General features: G+C 46.5%; 1 long non-coding RNA gene across 1 annotated transcript in view; it reads left to right on the top strand.

The window, feature by feature from the left end:
• Positions 1 to 21,865, top strand: part of LOC122553815 — a 67,617-nt gene that overhangs the window by 4,946 nt on the left and 40,806 nt on the right. The window contains exon 2 of the long non-coding RNA XR_006312855.1: positions 18,123 to 18,462. This is a non-coding gene — a long non-coding RNA (uncharacterized LOC122553815). The remainder of the gene's footprint in view (positions 1 to 18,122; positions 18,463 to 21,865) is intronic.

Below are 21,865 nucleotides of genomic sequence, written 5' to 3'. Positions count from 1 at the left end.
GGTTGGTGGCAGGGAGCAGTGGAAGGGAGGGGGAGGGGCTGGGAAGGGAGTCGTGGGTTGGGGAGGGAGGTTATTTGAAATTGGAGAACTCAATGTTGAGTCCTCTGGGCTGTAGGGTGCCTAGGTGGAAGATAAGGTGTCGTTCCTCCAATAGGAGTTGTGGTTTGTTTTGGCAATGGAGGCAGCCAAGGATGGTCAGAAAGGGAGTGGTTGGGGGAATTGAAATGGGCGGTGACTGGGAGGTCCGGTCGCTCCCTGTGGAGCCGGCTGCGATGCTTGGCAATGCCCTGGCTGGAAGCCCCAAGCAGTCCTTCCAAGGTGAGACAGAGGTTCATCTGCCTCTCTTCCAACCTGGTTTACTGCATCAGGTGCTTCCGATGTGGTCTTCACTACCCCGGGGAGACCAAACGTAAACTCTGGAAACAATTTACCCAGCATCTCAGCTGGGCCCGCAGGAGCAGGCCTGTCCTCCCAGTCCCCGCCCATCCTTGGCTGCCTCCATTGCCAAAACAAACCACAGCTCCTATTGGAGGAACAACACCTTATCTTCTGCCTGGGCACCCCACAGCCCAGAGGACTCAACATTGAGTTCGCCAATTTCAAATAACCTCCCTTCCCAGCCCCTCCCCCTCCCTTCCACTGCTCCCTGCCACCAACCGGATTCATTCCTTCCATTGACGAACCAGGTCATACCTTTGACCTATCTTCACCTATCCCACTTCACCCTGCTCCCACCTCCTCCTTTATCTGCAGCTCCTCCCACACCACCCCCAGTCCTGAAGAAGGGTTACACCCGAAACGTCGACTTCTGTACCTCCTGATGCTGCCTGGCTTGCTGTGTTCTTCCAGCCTCCTGCCTGTCTACTTAAAGACACTAAATGACATAATTAAACATGGAACACTAGTGCTTGGCTGGCCAACACCTCCTCAACCTCATGTTGAAATCTCTTTAGAGTTTTGCCCATACCTATCCCCATAATCTACTTCAATCACTCCCACCTCCAACTCTTTATTGCACTGCTATGTCCCTCTCTCCTTTTGTCCCATAATGCTTTGCCTTTAACCATGTAGGCCTGATGATCTGCAGTACTGTTCCTGATCCTCTCTACCTCTCCACTTTCTTCTCTTTTGAGATCTTCCACCCATTTTGATTCTAAGCTCTGAACCTCTCCACTTACTTATCATCTCCTTTTGGATTTTCCAATAAAATCTGTCTCTTTAACTCAGCGTGTAGTGGCTCATTATTTCCCAAGGGAAATATATCTGTTCTATAAGGGAAGTTGTCAATGTAGTGATAGTAACAGCATTCCCTGTTTTGAAAATGGTAATGAAAGATATGCAGTCGATTTCTAGCTCAGAGCTCCGAAAGAACTTTACAGTCAATGAAGTCAGGTCACTGCTATAGTGCAGGAAACATGACAACTAAACTGCCCACAGCAAGATCCCACAAACTGGAACTAAGTAAATGAGCAAATGAATTTGTTTTCAGGACCTTGGTTTGGGAGTAAACATTGGCTGGTACCATCGGGATAGCAACCCTCCTCAGTTTAATCTCTGAATTGGAAAACAAAAGCCCCTCTAACCATTTAATGCCCCACTCCATTGCTAAACTGGAGTGTCTGCCTAGACTGTTTTCTAATATCTCTGGGGATGGACTTGACTCAGAGCCAAGAGCGCTACCATTGAGCTGCAGCTGACATGCGAAGGCATGTACTCTTCATGCTTCTTCCCTATTTTATAACAGGTACCTTCGAAGCACTGGCAGACTGTCCATTCTGTTTGTGTTTGACTTCTGACTGCATCCTCTGTAATCCTGATAGAATGGTCACTTTTGTGAAATGCTGCAATATAAATTAATCTGATTTACCTGCAGCATATTGATAGTTAATTTATGCGTGCGGGACAAAACTATTTATGCTTTCTTTCTGATATTGTTTTTAAAAAAGAGATGTGTTCTGTCTTTGCCTGCAGACCTCAAACAATATGTCCTCTTATTAGCAATCTAGCAATGACTCTTGCACGTTATAGCTGGATGTGGGCCTTAGCTGGCCATTCCTTTGCAAATGAAAAAGTGAGGCCTGCAGATGCTGGAGAGTCAGAGGTCGAAAATTGTGACACTGGAACAGCGCAGCAGGTCAGGCAGCATCCGAGGAGCAGGAGAGTCGGCATTTTGGGCATAAGCCCCTCATCAGAAATGCTTGAAAAGTTGCCTCTCCTGCTCCTCGGATGCTGCCTGACCTGTGCTTTTTCAGTGCCACACTTTTTGTCTCATTCCTATACAAGTGTGCATAGGAAAATCTCAAACTTATGATGCATTGGTGCTGAGGGAATTGGCTGATTTATATCAAGGGTGCTCTGACAGCAAGCAGTAGAAGTTCTAGATTTACATACTCTCTGCCTAGACCCCCATATGTAGTTCTGTGCAACCTAGGAAGGAGATGATGGGCTAGGAGGGGATGCAATATAGAACTATCAGAAAGCCACCAGGTCAAAAGAGTTGCATTATAAGGACAGATTGCATAAGCTTGTCTTTTATTGCCTGTAACATAGAAGTCAGAAAGCACACAACACCAGGTTATAGTCCAACAGGTTTATTTGAAATCACAAGCTCTCTGAGCGATGCTCCTTCGTCAGGTGAGTTCACCCAACAAAGGGGCTACCGCTCAGAAAGCTTGTGATTTGGAATAAACCTGCTGGACTGTAACCTGGTGTCATGTGACTTCTGACTTTGTCTACCCCAGTCCAACACTGGCACCTCATTCTAACAGAGAAGATGAAGATCTAATTGAAGTTTTGAAAATGATTTAAAAAAAAACTGGAAGAGCTGACAGGGACAAGTTATCCTTGCTAGTGGGGGAGCCCATGCAAGGAGCATAGCTACTGTAAAGCTAAGAAGGTTAGGAGTGATATAAGGAAGCTTCACACTAAAAATTGGTGAACATTTGGAGCCCTCTGTTCTGAATGCTGTTGAAACTCTGCGTTAATTGGAAATTTCAAAACTGAGGTCTGTACATTTTTGTTGTTCATAGTGTAAGGCAGTTCAATGGCGTTAAGGTACTGATCAATCATGAATTGTATGAAGAGCAGAGCTGACTTGAGGGGCTGAATAGTCTACTCCTGTTGCTTGGACATCTCCTTCTATGGTTGTTATTGCTCTCCCCTCGCTGAGTGTTCAAGGCTAGGTGTTCAATGGGAGGGAAGGACAGCCATTATTAACTGGACATTGAAAGTAGGCAAGAAAAGTTCATGAGGACGGTGCTTTTGTGGCACTGCTTGTGGGTTAAGATGAGCTGGAGTGCCTCCTCCAGGCCTGACAAGTTACATTCCCAGTACCCTGTGATCTGTCTCCGTCCTCAACCCCACCATCAGACTTGGCTCTCCCCTTAACAAACTTTGATTCCCCCTGACCACTTCAACATGTCCTTCAGGGCTACTTGATCTTCCCAGTCCAAGAGCCAAAGGCCTCATCGCCGAACCCAAGAACACCAGTATTGGCGCTGTCCTAATCTCTGGTGGTTTTGCCCCAGCTGGCATACAAGGGCAGACGTGCCTATGCTTCATGGTGGTGCCTGTGGAATCTGTGGGTCAGCCCAGTTCTGTCTACACTTTATAGCCAGGCTACCACGTGCATACAAAAGGCCAGCTGCAGCAGATGTCTGCGTTGTTAGCTTCCTTCCACTTAATCAAAGAGTTGTTAGTCCACCAGGATCATTCTGGTGTTACCATGATTTAAACATTAATCTCCACGTCACTGCTCTGAGCAATTTACATAAGGTGGAGCATTTTTTAAAAAAGAAGTATTCTTCATTTTCATTCTGGATCAGTGGTGCTGGAAGAGCACAGCAATTCAGGCAGCATCCGAGGACAGGCAAAATCGACGTTTCGGGCAAAAGTCCTTCATCAGGAATAAAGGCAGAGAGCCTGAAGCGTGGAGAGATAAGCTAGAGGAGGGTGGGGTGAGGATAGAGTAGCATAGAGTACAATAGGTCAGTGGGGGAGGAGATGAAAGGGGAAATGAGGAAGCTGTTGAAGTCCACATTGATGCCCTGGGGTTGAAGTCTTCCAAGGCGGAAGATGAGGCGTTCTTCTTCCATGCGTCTGGTGGTGAGGGAGCGGCGGTGGAGGAGGCCCAGCACCTCCATATCCTCAATTTCATTGGTCACTTTTATTTTATTATTTGTACAAACATTGGAGGTGAGAAGGAGATTACCCTTCCGAATTCATCCAAGTAGGAGATCAAGAGATTGTTTTCTTACTTTTCAATTAATGCAGGTAGGGGTCTGTGTCTCACAGCTAATGGGGAGAGCTTGGGGTAGGCACTAGCTGATGGGAGGCCATGTGTCTCAGTTCCCTGGAATATATTCACCCATCATTGCTTGGTCAGGATCCTTAGGACAACTGTAATTTCCTCAACAGTGCTGTTTGTGGTAGTGTAAGGGAGCAGCAATCGAGACAAAAGTATTCTGACCTGAATCAGGCTTGCTGTGCTTTTCACAGCGTTTATAATCAGTGGAGCTCTGAATGGAAACCTGGCCAAATTCCCTATTGGCCACAGAGTGGTGTGTGATATTGGGGGCCGGAGGGGGGAGGCATGCAGATTTTAAAAAAAAAAACAAGAGTAAGGGAGAGAAGGACAAAGGAGCAAAATGAACCACAAAAGATAAAATAGTATGAAAGTATGTGGTTTTCTGAATTGTTATTAAATAATCCATTGAGATGAAAGCTGGGCTTTGCTGAGTGTGGTGACCCACAGAGAGACAAGTCATCACACAGTGGGCAAATTCCTACACCACACACTCAACTGGACCTTTCTTTGCTTGAGTCTGTAGATGCAGTGTGACCGCACCATATGTATCTGATCAAAGGTCTTTCCAGAGTTTTACTAAATGGGCAGTATCTCCCAACCATGGAGAGGGAATATCAAGGAACATCCAAGGTTTACTGCTCCTACATTGTATCCAATAATATAATGGCAACCAGATGTAAGCAAGTTTCTGCTTTTCTTTATTATTCTGGATCCCTTTGAGTGTGTGTTGGTGGCAGGAGCTTGGTAGGTCAAGCAAAGAAAGGCTGATATTTATGTAGTGCCTTTTGTGACTTCAGACTTGAGTCCCTTTCATAAGTTGAAATGTAAGAATTGTGGCAGCTACATACCACATTCCCACAGACAATCGCATGTTAACGACAAGATAATCTGTCTTGGCAATTTTCCATGTGTGATAATATCCCAGCATACGGAAAACTTTTGTAGAATATTTTACTTTGATGTGAGAGAGTTCAATGAGCATTAGTTTACCAGGGCGGCACGGTGGCACAGTGGTTCGCACTGCTGCCTCACAGCGCCAGAAACCTGGGTTCAATTCCCGCCTCAGGCGACTCTCTATGTGGAGTTTGCACATTCTCTGCGTGGGTTTTCTCCGGGTACTCCAGTTTTGTCCCACAATCCAAAAATGTGCAGGTTAGGTGAATTGGACATTCTAAATTGCCCGTAGTGTTAGGTGAAGGGGTAAATGTAGGGGAGTGGGTCTGGGTGAGTGGCAGGTCGGTATGGACTTGTTGGGCCGAAGGGCCTGTTTCCACACTGTAAGTAATCTAATCTCATTCAAAAGGCAGCACTTCTCGCTATCATTCGAGATTTTGAGTTCAAAATTCTAGAGTGGGGCTTCAATCCACAATGGTCAGATTTAGAGGTAAGAGGACTGGCATCTGAGCCCCAATTGATATTTACAAAATAGTGCTATTTAATACATGCTTTATAGTATTACAAAGTACTAGTATGAGCTGAACTATTGGCAGAGGAAAGGAATGCTGTCCAGGACCATTCCCTTCCCTTCTGCCATTAGTGCTGTGGGGTCATCGAAGAGGCAATAACCAGCATTTAGTTTATCATCTGCTGAGAAGGATGGCACTTGTGATGAGTCAGTATTCCCTCATCATTCCAGAGCAAGGATTTTAGAACATGTGTGAATGTGAACGTGCCACCAGCTGAACTAAGTTGGCAGAGGCCCACACCACACATGCTCCATACTGTAATTTGTTCTCCATTTGATTTAGTGTACATTCTTGCCTCTGTTCCATCAACCTTTTCTCTCTCTCACACACACACTCCTGCAACAAGCAAATACACACACACTCAATCACACTCTCTATCTATCTCTCATGCGCACATGCACACACAGACACACACACACACACAAACACACTTTTGTATACCAGAGAAGCAGGCCATCCAGGCTAACTGCTTGTTACTAGGGTTCGTACTCCAAATAAGCCTCTACCCATCCATCTCCATCTAACCCCATTGACATAATCATAGGCTCATTGTACTGTAGCTTGGGAGAAGAACAGTTTGAATCCATCTATTCTTTCAAGCTTCATGTACCTATCTCGCTTCTTATTAAATGTATCCATACTCTCTATACTAATCCAAATTCTTCTTGTGTATCTCAAACTTAAACATCCCATTTGGACAAATATTGTCATTTGTAAGTTTTACTCAGTTTTGCTTTCTTTTTCCTTTGTATTCATCACAAATAACTCTTTGTGGTAGCAAGTTCTACATTGTTTAGAGAAAGGAGTTTCTCTGAATTGCCTATTGGCTTTATTAGTCACATCTTTTGCTGTCCTTTAAGTTCCTCTTAAAGACCAGGGTCCTTCCAATCTTCTTACAGTCAATGAAGTCAAATCCCCACTTGCCTGGATGGGTGCATTTCCAAGATCTTTGACACTGTCTAGGACAAGGCAGTCGGCTTGATTGGCACCACATCCATAAACATCCACTCCCTCTACTATTGACGTTCAGTTCCAACAGTGTGCATCATCTTCAAAATGCACAGCACAAATTCACCAAGGCTCCTTGGTGAGCACCCTCCAAACCCACGGCCATTTCCATCTGGAAAGACTAGGGCAGCAGATACATGGGAACACCACCTGCAAGTTCCATTCCAAGTCACTCACCGTCCTGACTTGGAAATATATTGCTGTTCCTACAGTGTGGCTGAGTCAGAATCCTGAAATTCTCTCCCTAATCTACAGTGTAAGGACTACATCTGTTCAAGAAGGCAGCTCACTTTCTCTAGGGCAGGCAAGCATAGGTAATAAATGGTGGCACATCCAATGCACCCAACATCCTATGAATGAATTTCGAAAAGTACTGTTGAAGTCTATCCACTGTTGCATTATTATACAGATCTCAGAAAGGCACAGTATCCTTAAGAGAACTAGATGACTTCACAATCCATGATGTTGTAGTGTAAGACGTCTCCATCTTAATCTGTACATTGAATCAGCAGTTAGTTGGTTAGCAAGCAGATAGTCAATTGATCAGTTCTTTCGTTAGCTGGTCAACTTTGGATGTAATGTATTAATAAGGCAATTTAGCATTTAACCAAAAATCTATGTGTCTAAGATGTCATATGAGTTTACATAGTTAGTTGTTAATAAACTTTTAGACATCTGCCTCATTAATTACCCAATTTGCTGTGGCAAATGTTATGTGTACAACACCACATCACATCATTATGACATAAGAACCAGGAGCAGGAGTAGGCCATCCGGCCCATCGAACCTGCTCTGCTGTTCAGTAAGATCATGGCTGATCTTTTTGTGAATTTAGCTCCACTTAGCCGCCCACTCACTATAACCCTTAGATTTTTGAACAGTAAAGGAACTATCTGCCTTCAAAGCATTCAACGAGGTAGCCTTAACTACCTTTCAGTGGGCGGCACGGTGGCACAGTGGTTAGCACTGCTGCCTCACAGCGCCAGAGACCCGGGTTCAATTCCCGCCTCCGTCGACTGACTGTGTGGAGTTTGCACATTCTCCCTGTGTCTGCGTGGGTTTCCTCCGGGTGCTCCGGTTTCCTCCCACAGTCCAAAGATGTGCAGGTCAGGTGAACTGGCCATGCTAAATTGCCCGTAGTGTTAGGTAAGGGGTAAATGTAGGGGTATGGGTGGGTTACGCTTCGGCGGGTCGGTGTGGACTTGTTGGGCCGAAGGGCCTGTTTCCACACTGTAATGTAATCTAATCTAACTGCTTCACTGGTCAAGGAATTCCATAGCTTCACAACCCTTAGGGTGAAGAAGTTTCTCCTTAACTCAGTCCTAAATCTATGCACCCCCCCCACCCCACTTATCTTGAGGCTATCTCCTCTCGTTCTAGTTTCACCTGCCAGTAGAAACAACCTCCCTGGTTTTATATTATCTTATTCCCTTCATAAATTTACATGCTTGTATGACAACAAGTGATCTTATAAGTCAATGTGGTTACATAGGAAATATACACATGGAAAGTTCTCACAAGATCACAATGGAGTAATGAGCAGTCTATGTTTTCAGTGATGTTGGTTAAAAGATAAATATCCCACACTGTTCTTCGATTTAATGGTTAAGAGGATAATAGCTGAGATGGGAGCTCGCTTTAACATCTGATATGAACATTTCCAACAGTGCAACTTTCCTTCAGTTCTGATGAAAGGTTGTCAGCCTGAAATGTTCACTCTCATTTCCTCTTCACAGACGCTGCAGCCTGACCTCCTGAAAGTTTCACACATTCTGTTTTTGTTTCGGGTTTCCAGCATTTGTAGCATTTTGCTTTTGTCTTAGCAAGTGTGAGATTCAAATCTGATAACCTTTTTGGCTCAGACAGGGCTGAGCTACTTTCGTTTGGTAGACAAACTCTCACCACAAACAGTGATGAATATGCAGTTAATTGTTGTCCACTTGCTGGATGTTGCTGTTAGATTTGCTTGTGCATGGAGTCAGTGACAGCTATAAGAATGGATCATGTGCTGTCGACTCAAAGCCAAATTTACTCCTGAGAAGATGCTGCATTTGGCATTGGGTGCGGTTTTTTTCTTTGTCTCTGCCTGTGCTACCAGTTTGGCAGGACTGATGCAGAACAAATACAATTTCAGAGAATTCCTGGCTGATCTCTGAATAGTATAAGAGTCTGGACAATGACTTGAAGAGTCTGCATTAATGAAAGATGCACCAATCCTGTTGGCCTGTTTTTTCTCAAACCTTTTTCTCAAACCCTCTTTCCCCTTTAAGTATGGCACTGTCTGGAGACCGCTGTTCTTGTATATATTGACACTGTCCTGTCCAAACGGTGATCATTGAATATTGTCGAGGCAGAGGTAGAGGAGATTCTTGACCAGGGAGTCAAAGGTTATTGGGGTAGGCGGGAATTTGGATCTGACATCACAATCTGATGAGCCATGCTCTTGACCAATGGCAGAGCACTCCTGAGGGCTGAATGGCCTACCCTGGGCATGGGGTGGACCGAGAGCTGGAAGGAGGGTAGGGGCGGGCTGCCTTAGTGTGGTCGGAAGGTGGGAGGGACGGGGGCTTGCTGGGTCTGTATTGTCTACACTTTTGTATGTAACAGTATTGTCTAATGTACAAATGTCATTGTCACTGTCTTGTCACATGTGGAACTGGGTTTTGAGGTTTGTCCTCATCTCCCTGTAAAATGGTTGAAAGGTAGGGTTTGGGGCCTAGCTTTGCTGCTCCTCTCCCTTGTAAAATTGCTGTCTCTTGTGTACTGCTGTAAATGTTTTTTGTAAACTGTTTTGTAATTTGTTTAATAAAATAAAAAAAGGCCTACCCTGGCTCCTGAATTGTGTGTATGTGCCAATTACTGCTGTCTCTTGTGTACAGCTGTAAATGTTTTTTGTAAACTGTTTTGTAATTTGTTTAATAAAATAAAAAAAAGGCCTACCCTGGCTCCTGAATTGTGTGTATGTGCCAATTACTGCAAATATTGACACATTTATTAATGTTAAATGTTTGTCTCTGGGGTGGCTAGAGTGTGTACATGATATACAGAGCTGTTTTCCATTAGAGAGGCACATTGGTGATGGTAGATGAGGATATTGTTGCAAAGGCATGGGAGGTCTGCTGCTTGAATTGAGTGGGGACTAAGCCCCACTGACCCTCAGATACTTCTGCAGAGCTCTGGTGCTCAGAGTGCCCCTTGTGGGCAAGACCTGGCTGGATTCTGAATGTGAGGGAGCAGAGGATGCAGTACCACATCCATCCGGAGGGGGCGATATCACTCGGCTGTGTGGATTTGTGAAGGCAGCAGTTTGGAGCAATGAAGTGTAGCCAAATCTTGCTCGCAGCTACATTGCCAAGAAGCAAAACCTTTTTGTATAGAGCACAGGAGAAAATAAAATTTTATTTCCATCTGGCCTGGCGGTAGCATGAAACAGGGGAGGGATTTGGTTCATTTTGACTTATCAGGACTCTCTGTAATATGGAAGTCCAAAGTTTGGTGCCTTTCTGATTGCACCTTTGTTGTCTTCCTTCTGGTGTCGGACTGGATTCCTGTGCAGTAACAGCAGCCCCTTTTACACCTCAGTGTATGTTCTTCAAGGTAGGCCCCGGAAGGTAAATACATGAAAGTTAAATATGAGAGGTTTCACAGCCAGACCTTCCCGGGCTTTCTCTGCACCCCTCCTGTTCAATGGGAGGTAGGGGTCAGATGGACAAGTTCTGGCCAGCTTTGAGACTCTTAAGGAAGGATTCCGATTGCATTCAGCCTGGACTAGTGATAGTAAGGATACCTTTGTTACCTGCACTGCTGTGTACCTTGCTATCCACTGCATTCCATGCTATCCATGCTAAATGTGGAGTTTGCACATTCTCTCCGTGTCTGGGTGGGTTTCCTCCGGGTGCTCCGGTTTCCTCCCACAGTCCAAAGATTGCGCTTCGGCGGGTCGGTGTGGACTTGTTGGGCCAAAGGGCCTGTTTCCACGCTGTAATGTAAAGTAATGTAATCTAATCTAATCTAAATTACCCATTGTGTTAGGCGCATTAGCTAGGGGTAAATGTAGGGGAATAGGACTGGGTGGGTTACTCTTTGGAGGGTCAGTGTGGACTTGTTGGGCCGAAGGACCTATTTCCATATTGTAGGGAATGTAATTTAATCCAATCTAATCATTTACTATCGAGGCACTGGACTTTTTAATTGTCACATCCAGCAGGAGATTGGCCATGTGTAATTTATTTAGGGGGAGGTGGCGTAGGTTTAACTAAAGCATTGAAGAGGGCTTTTTGCGATTATTTGAAGAGGAGAAATGTGCAAGGCATAGAGAGAAGGCAGGAAAATGGCACAAAGTCATGACGCTGTTTTGGAGAGCTGGTGCAGACACAATGCATCGAATAGCCTCCTTTGCACTGTAGCCATTTTCTGATTCAGTGGATTGATTTTATGAAGTGAACCCATTCCTACTTCACCAGAGATGATCTCAATTGCCCTGTCCTCAAGGGAGAAAACCTTTATATGATGTTTTGCTTCAAGCTTCAATTACACTGCATTCATAGTGCAGTGTAAGGCCCTACAGTGTGCAATCAGGCCATTCAGCTCATAGAGTCCGCACTGACCTTCCGAAGAGCATCCCATCCAGCTCCCTGCATTTCCCATGGCTAGGTCATCTAGCCTGCACATCCCTGGGCAATTTAGCATGGCTAATCCACCTAACCTGCACATGTTTGGACCATGGGAGGAAACCGGAGCACCTGGAGGAAACCCAAGGAGCCCATGCAAACTCTGCGCAGACAGTCGCCTGAGGCTGGAATCGAACTTGGGTCCCTGAGGCAGCTGTGCTAACCACTGAGCCACTGCGCCACCCTTCATTTGGCTGAAGGAGAAGCTAGCATTCCTATAGCATCCTCGTGCACTGGATAGCCAATTAAGTACTACTTAAAAGTGTGTCACTATGGTAATGTAGGAAAATGTGGTAGCCGGGGGAAAATTACTGCAAGCAGCAATAGGATAAATAATCAGTCAATTCCATCTGACCGCTCGATAAACAGTGATGGTGTGCCAGCGAGAAGAGCCATTGGGGCACTTCGGAATAGTGATGTTTGTCTCCACCTGAAAGCGCAGTTTGATACCTTAGTGGAAAGATGAGGCCTTTTCAGGCTCACGGATAAGGCCGTGCTGTTTGAAAGCAGCAGTTCCACCACAAGGGTGCCCCTGTGGCGCCCAACACTGCCAGAAGGCTGAGATTTATGATCTCGATTCGTGATCACTTGATCCTGGCTGCTCCTGGTTTCTGAAGCTCTCAGCTGGAGAGCGTCCCATCGGCACACACGGGTTTATCCGAGTCACTGAGCTGGGCGTTCGGGGCCAGTGTGAATGGCAGAACATCACCAGGCACCACACTCTCTTGGCATACACTGATACTGTGGTGAAATGCAACTTTGCGCCCATCTTTGAGGCTTCATGTGGGAGGAAGCCTCGACAGATAACTTGGCTTACTGCAGGCAGCAGCTGTGTGGGAGGGCCCACTGGCTCGGTTAGTGTGGTTTGAAATTAAACTTGAGCATGAAACAATTGCACCCTATTTATTCTTCCAAAACCTCTCCACAATTTCTACACCCTTCTTAAAACCTCCCCTTGCAGCTCCTCTCTTCCATGGACAACATTCCTATTGTTACCGCCGTTGACTTTATCCATCATTCCTGTGTCTTTTGGGACCATCCTAAACCATTCCTGTGCTCTTCCAACCTTGCTGTCTCTTTATCCCTCCCCTGAAGTGTGGGCAGGCTGGGTTTTGGTGAAAGCGGCTGACTGAAAATTTATAAAATTTACCACTATGACCTTTTTTTTTTAATGTGAATAAATATCTCTCATGCCAAGACTTCAAGCGCCCTCCCTTCTAACAGTCCAGGTTAAATGTGCCCAGTGCAAAAGGTTAGTGGTCTGTGGAAGGTCAGGCTGGACAAGTGAACAAGCTCAAAGAATAATTCTTCCCAATCCAGTGACTGATCTTCATGGTTTATTCAAGCTACAAGCATTGAGACCTTTTTAAGATTGGAGGTGGACCTGTTCCTTGGGAAATATACTACATAGGCAAGATGTCATTTACTGTGCATCTCCAATCGATCTGAGGACACTGAAAGTGAACCATATTATACGAGACTGGAGTCACATGTAAGACCATAGAGTCACAGCGCAGAAGCAGACCTTTTGGTCCAACCCAACCAAATTTACCAAACTAACCTAGCCCCACTTGCCCCTGTTTCATATATATCCTTCTAAACCTTTCCTATTCACTTACCTGTCCAACTATCTTTTAAATGTTGCAACTGTACCTGCGTCTACCACTTTCTCTGGCAATTCATCCCACATACAAACCCCCGTCCGTGTGGAAAAGATGCTTCTTGGGTCCCTTTTAACTCTTTCTCCTCTCACCTTAAAATATGCCCCCCCCCCCCCCAGTTTTGAACTCCCCAGGGAAAAGACCTTTGCTATTTACCTGATTGATGGCCCTCATTATTTTATAATTCTCTGTAAGGTCACCCCTCAACCTCCTGCATGCCCCAGTGAAGGAAGTCCCAGCCTATCCAGCATCTCCTTATAACTCAAACTTTCAAATCCTGGCGACATCCTGATAAATCTTATCTGAACTCTCTCCAATTTAATAATATCCTTCCTATAACAGGGTGACCAGGACTGTACACAGTACTCCAGAAGAGGCCTAACCAACATCCTGGACAACCTCAAAATGACATCCCAACTCCCATACTCAACGATGTGAGCAATGAAGTCTACCTGTGGTGCGACTTTCAAAAAACTATGGTCCTGAACCCCTAGGTCTCTCTGTTCAGTCAGTAGGTATCGATATCCATGAAACAATTGGGTTTCTCTTTTGCAATGACCTGGTCATTTCTCTGATAGGGATCAACTATTTTCCCAACTTGTTCTGGGGAAACATTCAACAATCTGCAATGCTCAATGAGCCTCACAACAATAGATCATAGCTGCAGAACTGGGTGGCTGTGGTTATAAGCAGGTCTAGCACGTCCCAACAGATCCGTTTTTTTTTTTAACTTGTGCTCCACATACCTTTTTCCTCAGTTCTGAGCCAGCCATGGAACTAGGGCCACTTCCAGTGTACAGTCCCTGGTTACCCTTCGATCATTTTAGCTGCTGCCTATCATTCAGTCTTGTTCCTGAGGTTAATAAGTTATTCAGTAATGTTATCAGAGTAAATAGAGCGATTAGTGCTGAAACTAAATTTGAAAGAGGTGCTTTCAGCACGTAGCCATAGTCAGCACGGTGGCTCAGTGGTTAGCACTGCTGCTTTATAGCACCAGGGATTCCACGCCCAGGTGACTATCTTTGTGGAATTTGCACATTCTCCCCATGTCTGTGTGAACTTGCTCTGGTTTCCTCCTCCAAACCAAAGGTGTGCAGGTTAGGTGGATTGGCCATGCTATAGTTCAGAGTAAATAGAGCGATTAGTGCTGAAACTAAATTTGAAAGAGGTGCTTTCAGCACGTAGCCATAGTCAGCACGGTGGCTCAGTGGTTAGCACTGCAGCTTTATAGCACCAGGGATTTCGGTTCGATTCCACGCCCAGGTGACTGTCTTTGTGGAATTTGCACATTCTCCCCATGTCTGTGTGAACTTGCTCTGGTTTCCTCCTCCAAACCAAAGGTGTGCAGGTTAGGTGGATTGGCCGTGCTATAGTGCCCAGGGATGTGCAGGTTAGGTGGATTGGCTGTGCTATAGTGGAGAAAGTGAGGTCTGCAGATGCTGGAGATCAGAGCTGAAAATGTGTTGCTGGAAAGGCGCAGCAGGTCAGGCATCATCCAGGGAACAGGAGAATCGACGTTTCGGGCACAAGCCCTTCTTCAGGAGTGCTATAGTGCCCAGGGATATGCAGGTTAGGTGGATTGGCCGTGCTATAGTGCCCAGGGATGTGCAGGTTAGGTGGATTGGCCGTGCTATAGTGCCCAGGGATGTGCAGGTTAGGTGGATTGGCCGTGCTATAGTGCCCAGGGATGTGCAGGTTAGGTGGAGGAGCCATGAGAAATGCAGGATAATAGGATAGGGGGTGAGTGTAAGTTGGATGCTTTTCGGAGGGTCAGTATGGACTCAATGGGCTGAATGGCCTGCATCCACACTGTAGGCATTCTATGATTTTTTTTTGAATGAAGAGTGGTCTGTACATTTTATGCAGGGCTAAGTCTTCAAACATTGAGTTCTCCCAAGCTGTGTCAAGCCTCTATGGCTTTGGAGTTGGTCCATAGGCTGTCCAAATGGGACAAAAATGAATATACATCTGTCTGAAGAGTTGACTATCTCCAGTCAAGACAGATTGGTGCTCTAACTATGATATATTTTTCTTTCAAAAAACATTAAATTTTGGTTGAACCTTTTGTGGACCGCTTTATTTTTCTGATGAGAGAACTGATTGTGATTTGATTCAGTTCTGTGTTTTGCCTTGGGAAGAAACTATATATACTTCCACATATATATATACGATTATGTAAATCATTTCACGTTAGTAAGGCCTACTCAGAGCCACGTTCCTTCCTGTTATGAAGCGTGGCAAGCAAAGAGAGGCCAGAGCTCCTTATGTAGGCTGCTTCCTCTCTTCCCCCCCCCCCACCCCCCCTTCCTCCTTTCGTGCTCAGATGAGGAGGTAAACATTACTTTCTCATAGAACTGAAGAAAAAAACCACAAAGTGGCTGAACCAGGGCACGTGCTCTCTAAATATATCACCCAGTGGCCAAACGGCGGAAGTGAGACTGCTGCACAGCACTCGTGCTAGTGAGTTTGGACTCAGATGACTAAGCAGTTCGCCTCCAGAATCATGAAATCCAGAAAGGCTTCCATGGCAACAAGGCCTTGGAGCGCCATACAGAGGTACCAGGTGGCTAGTTCAGGGCAGGAGGAGAAGAGGATGGAGTTTTAAAGAAAGCTTCTTCATTTCCGTGTGTTTCTCACTCTTTTTTACTGTATTGAGAGAAATCTGGAAAGAAGAAAATGTTTAAAAGCTGATGGTTTACATTTGAAACTCAACCACTTGGGGGCCAGAGACTACTCCCTTGCCTAACCCCAACTCTAACCCAGCCCTCAACTGTATCTCTCCTGATGTTAATCCAGTTCCCTCACACCGCCACTCGGTAACCCCTCTCCCCCAGCACCCCGTCTTACTAAATGTAACTCTAATGATAATCCACTTCCCTCACACTGTCCTCAGTAATCCCTCTCTCCCAGCACCCTGTGTTACTGACTATCTCTCCTGATGTTAATCCAGCTCCCTCACACTATCACTGAGTAAGCCCTCTCCCCCAGCACCCTGTGTTCCTGATGGTATCTCTCCTGATGTTGATCCAGCTCCCTCACACTGTCACTCAGTGACCCTTCTCCCGCAGCACCCCATGTTACTAAGTGTATCTCTAATGATAATCCAGTTCCCTCACACTGTCCTCAGTAATCCTTCTCTCCCAGCGCTCTGTGTTACTGACTGTATCTCTCCTGATGTTGATCCAGCTCCCTCACACTGTCACTGAGTAACCCCCCTCTCCCAGCACCCCCTGTCACTGACTGTATCTCTCCTGATGTTAATGCAGCCCCCTCACATTGTCACTTAGTAATCCCTCTTCCCCCAGCACCCTGTGTTTCTGACTGTATCTCTCTTGATGTTATTCCAGCTCCCTCACGCTGTCACTCAGTAACCACTCTCCCCCCAGCACCCATTTTTTTGCTCTTTCTCTCTGTCTCTACCTACATCCACCTGTGACTGTAAACAAGGCCACCCTTTGCAACAACGTCACTGTGTCATTGAGCAAAGTGTTTGACATCAATTCCAGTAAGAGTGCTGGCTTCTCACAGATGTCCTGCCTCCCTTGTGGTTGGTTGTAGCTTGTGTTACGAGTTCTGCAGAAGGATGAAAGTGCTTTAGAAGAAGCCAGATGTCCTTTGAGTGGCTCTCATCACCCTGCAAGCCTTGTGTAAGGACCCCAGACACTGAATATTAATCCCTCTTGTTCAGCCTGGGTTCACATGGTATCACACTGTCATCCTGAGTCAGAGGATTGTGCCTTCAGGCCCCAGGGTCCTGAGCCTATCATCTAAGCTGACGCTCCGGTGCAGTGCTGAGGGGTTGTTGCATTGTTGGAGGTGCTGTCTTTCAGAAAGGCCATTAAGCTGAGGTACCCTCTCATTTTAAGAGATCCCACGGTCGTCTTTGAAGAAAAGAATGAATTACCTTTGGTGCCCTGGTCAATATTTTCCCTCAAACATCACAGAAACCGATTAGCTTTATTCTCACACGTACTTACAAGTTTACCCGTTTCCACGTATGGGGCCATTTAGGTCCAAAGGTACCTTGGTACGGATTCTTCAATACCAGAGGATCCCACTATTTATCTTGTTACTGCTTGTGACTGCGTATCAAAGAGTATTGCAATGTCTGCAGCAAATGTCGGAAGGGGCATGAGACATTCGACACATGTCCCTGTGCCCCTCCACTCCCAGTCCCCAGTGCCACTGTCTCTGAGGTGGGTTTGGTGGTGCCATGTTACGGTGCCCGGGAATCTTCTAGTGATTGCCTAATTTTCCCAATTGGGATCACTTCCTGGTCCAGGCCCTGAATGGGTACACTCGTCAGAGCTGTCGTCTGGCAATCAGCCTCCCAGTTGTGTTTTGAGTTCATGGGATGCGGGTGGGCACTGCCTACAGACTAAAGCCAGCAGCACTTGGAAACAAACATACTGGTCATAGTGGTGCTCTATTCTGATGCGCACCAGTTTTATTGGGTTTTCCTTTTTGGGATTGCCCAGAGGGCAGTGAAGATTCAAACCTGTTGCTGTGGGTCACGTAATAGGCCAGACCAGGGAAGGAATTCCTTCCCTGAAGGACATGAGTGGACCAGATGAGATCTTGCAAAAAAATGGACTTGTTTTCACCCCCCCCAAGGTTCTTATTATGCCACGGCGGGATTTGAACCCACATTCCGCAGAACGTCTGCTTAGAGGTTTCGGATGACTGGTCCAGTAGCGTCAGCAATGTGCCGCCCAGGTTGGAAACTGCGGCCTCGTTAAGTACTCGGCAGAAAGGAGAGAGCTTGGAAACCTGGATGAAATTTCCAAAGCGAAGAACAGTGAAGCTGTTGGGAGTCTGGGAACAGGTTTGGGATGGATCATTTCTGGTTACTGGTCTGCCCCCAGTGATTTAAACTGTGTGGGATGAGAGTTTTATCTGGTGGTCATCCTGCAAGAAAGCAAATGGGGAAACGTCAGGTCAATGTATTGTAGATTGAGGCACAATGGGTTTAATCTGTTAATCTTATATCACCCTGTGTGTCTCCCCTTAGGAACCTGCCTCTGTTTCCCTTCCTGGCAAAGCTTATTCCGAGAAGCAGGTGTGAAGGCTGCTGTTGGATGACATGGATCTGTGTGATACGGAGGAGCGCGATAGTGACGATGAAGTGTTCGACCTGGACTTAACGGCCCCGGACAGCGGCTACAGTGACACCAGCGGGACCTACGCATCCGGTGCCTCTCCGAGCTGGACTGCCAGGCGCCAGCGGTTGTTTCCTCCAACGCAGCACTCGAATGGAGCCGGGGGCATCCCGGAGGAACAGTGTGACAGGGGGACGCAAACCTCTAGCTCCAGCCCCCCAGATGAAAGCGAACCGCAAAGACTATTCTATGGTAATGTTTCTTTGCTGCTGTTCCCTTCCCCAGTTAATGCAATTCCCGTGTTTGAGGTTGGATGGATAACGTGCCGTTAAATGATGTGGAAACTTTGCGTGATCTTGACTTTTGAGATCGATGGGTCTTTTTCTGAGAGTAGCAGTTTCAATCTTCCTCTGGAACCTAGTTTCAATGAACTCAACCCATCGCATATCTCTCTGACTGTCCCCTTCCTCCATCTCTACGTCGCCCTTCTCGCTCTTGTATCTGTGCCTGCTCCATTTCTTTCTCATCTTTCTCTTCTTTTTCTCTTCCCACTTTCTATCTCTCTTTCCCTCCCCCCCGCCCCCCCCAACACCCCCTCTCATCGCTCCCATCTCATCGCTCCCATCTCATCGCTCCCATCTCATCGCTCCCATCTCATCGCTCCCATCTCATCGCTCCCATCTCATCGCTCCCATCTCATCGCTCCCATCTCATCGCTCCCATCTCATCGCTCCCATCTCATCGCTCCCATCTCATCGCTCCCATCTCATCGCTCCCATCTCATCGCTCCCATCTCATCGCTCCCATCTCATCGCTCCCATCTCATCGCTCCCATCTCATCGCTCCCATCTCATCGCTCCCATCTCATCGCTCCCATCTCATCGCTCCCATCTCATCGCTCCCATCTCATCGCTCCCATCTCATCGCTCCCATCTCATCGCTCCCATCTCATCGCTCCCATCTCATCGCTCCCATCTCATCGCTCCCATCTCATCTCTCCCATCTCATCTCTCCCATCTCATCTCTCTCTTATCTATCTGTCTACCTTATCTATCCGAGCTGAAAACCTGAAGAAGGGCTCATGCCCGAAACGTCGATTCTCCTGCTCCTTGGATGCTGCCTGACCTGCTGCGCTTTTCCAGCAACACATTTTCAGCTCTGATCTCCAGCATCTGCAGTCCTCACTTTCTCCTACCTTATCTATCTAACTATCTCATCTATCTATCTCCATTACCCCTTCCCCTTGGGTCTAATGTTAATCCATTACAAAAGCCATTGCTTATCCAAGTATGTAATCGTAGTCTCCCCTTACTTGCTGGCTGCCACCTCACTGGGTGAGAGGCAGGCACTGAGGGTGCATTATTCCATAAACAACAAGAGGACAGAACAAAACCAGAGGCTGGGAAGTGATGAAAGTCAGAATATTAGTGGTTCTGCGCTGGCTGAGTGTGGAAAATCACGGACCTCTGCTTTCCCTCTGTTGAGAGTTAAGTGAATTTGATTGAAAGGGTAGGTAAGTGAAATGGGAGAGTAGGGACCAGAATGGCATAGAAATTGGAAAGGGGGCTACCTTTGGGAGGGTAAGTAACCTGCCGTTTTGGGGCCTTAGCTGTCCGCATAGCGCCTTTAAAAATGATGACTATGCAGCTCAATTCCTAGACCTATATGTACACTAGATTTACACAAACAGTGTTTATGGGGCCTACCAGGCTTCGCTAACTGAGACTGGAAATAAAATTATTTGAGGATTTTTGTGGTAATTGAAATAAGGTGGAGGCAGAAAATAGTGATAGCCACTGCGGTCACGTACCGGTCAGTGTGGACAGTACTAACGTGATTCATTGGTGAAGAACCACTCAGAAACAGGTGAAATTCAGGAGCTACTCTGTAGCCAAGAGTCTGTGAAGGGAGGGGGCTTCGTCAGACCAGGTTGTGGTAACATGGACAGCAATCTCTTCAACAAGTCAAAGAGTGTGCATTCTAGTCCTAACTCAAACCCTTGAGATTTTGGACAATGCTGCCAATGCCAGTTTCCGCATGAGATGTCAAATTCTGGCTTTGTCTGCCATTTCTGATGGATGTTCAAAAGAAAAGTTATTACACCACTTGAAAGAGTGGAAAGAAATCTTCCAGCTATCCTAGACTGCTTCCATCATCTGTAAATCAGATTATGTGGGAGCTTGCTGTGCATGAATTGGCTGTTGTGTTTTGCTCGCTGACAACAGTGAGGGCATTTCAAAAGCTGCAAAGGAGTCTGGGACATTCTGAGGCCATGAAATTCTTTGCATGTGTTTGCCAATGGCAGCCAGCTCTACCTCATCACCAGCTCTTTTGGCTCACCCTACTGCCTCTGTTTGACTGACTATCCCAACTCCACTACTGGATGTGCAGACTCAAACTTAGCCACTACTGCAGCCTCTATTGGCCACACTCTGAGGCCGATCCAGACTGTTCTCAGCCTTGGTCTCCCCAGATTGAGCTGCCGGCCTCATTTTTGTCCTCGCCAAGGGCAGCTATTTCCACTCCCATGGCACCTCCCAAGTCCACCCGGCCTCAGCCTATCAGAGGCGGTACAGTGGCTCAGTGGTTAGCACTGCTGCCTCACATCGCCAGGGACGTGGGCTTGATCCCACCCTCGGGTGCCTGTCTGTGTGGAGTTTGCACATTCCCCCAGTGTCTGCGTGGGTTTCCTCCAATAATCCAAAGATGTGCAGATTAGGTGGATAGGCCATGGGAAATGCAGGATTACAGGGATAGTGAATCTGGGTGGGAAGCTCTTCACAGGGTTGGTGTGGTCCCGATGGGCTGAATGACCTGCTTCCACACCATAGGGATTCTGTATCTGTGCCTGAGACCCTTGTTTATATCTAGAGGCTTCATTGCCCTGCTTATTAAAACGACCTCCTGGTTCAGTTATGAATCTCTAATATTCCGTCGGTGTGGGCCTGTGTCAAATTGTCTTTGATAACGTCCCTTTCTGGGACGGTTTATTGTAGTAAAGGTGAAAACAGAAAGCAGTGAATCCTCCACTTTCCCATGCCAGTCCCTTTAGCGGGCAATACTGAACAAAATATCGACCAACTTGGCACATGCCCATTGTCATATGAGGTGGAATGCTGCCACCATTGCTCTAATGTAGAAAACACAGCAGCCAATTTACACACAGACTGCAACGTGCTAGTACTAACCAGCTAATTATCTTTTTGCAGTGTTGCTTAAGGAATGGTTCTTTGGTGCAGTAGTACAGCAAGCTTTCACCCCCTCTATGTGGCCCTCAGTTGACAAATCTCACCAAAAAGATCGCACCTTTTGACACCTCAGCACTCCATGAGGGGTATTGGGTAGCCTGGAGCCGCCTCACTTAGAAACGAGCGTGTACCTCACTGAGTCCTGCGATTATGGGAGGAAGGGGGGCAGGAGTGGCCCAAGGATTCCTCGGGTTGAAAGGGCTGGTCAAGATGGTCCTCTTGGCCTGCAAGGAACCAAAAAGAGACACAATGAAGTAATCTCTCTTCTGGGGACCCATACAGTGTGTGGTAATTTTGGGCCTACCTTGGGAGGCTAAGGCTGGTTAGTAAAAATTGTATTCGGGGCCTAAATGAAGGGCTCAGCTTAACCATTTTAAAGTGAGGAAAGAGATGATGGGTGAATGACA

This window comes from Chiloscyllium plagiosum, chromosome 10 (assembly GCF_004010195.1).
Source record: "Chiloscyllium plagiosum isolate BGI_BamShark_2017 chromosome 10, ASM401019v2, whole genome shotgun sequence".
Lineage (NCBI taxonomy): Eukaryota > Metazoa > Chordata > Chondrichthyes > Orectolobiformes > Hemiscylliidae > Chiloscyllium > Chiloscyllium plagiosum.
The sequence above is the reverse complement of the archived record's forward strand: the minus strand, read 5'-3'. Positions and strand labels throughout refer to the sequence as shown.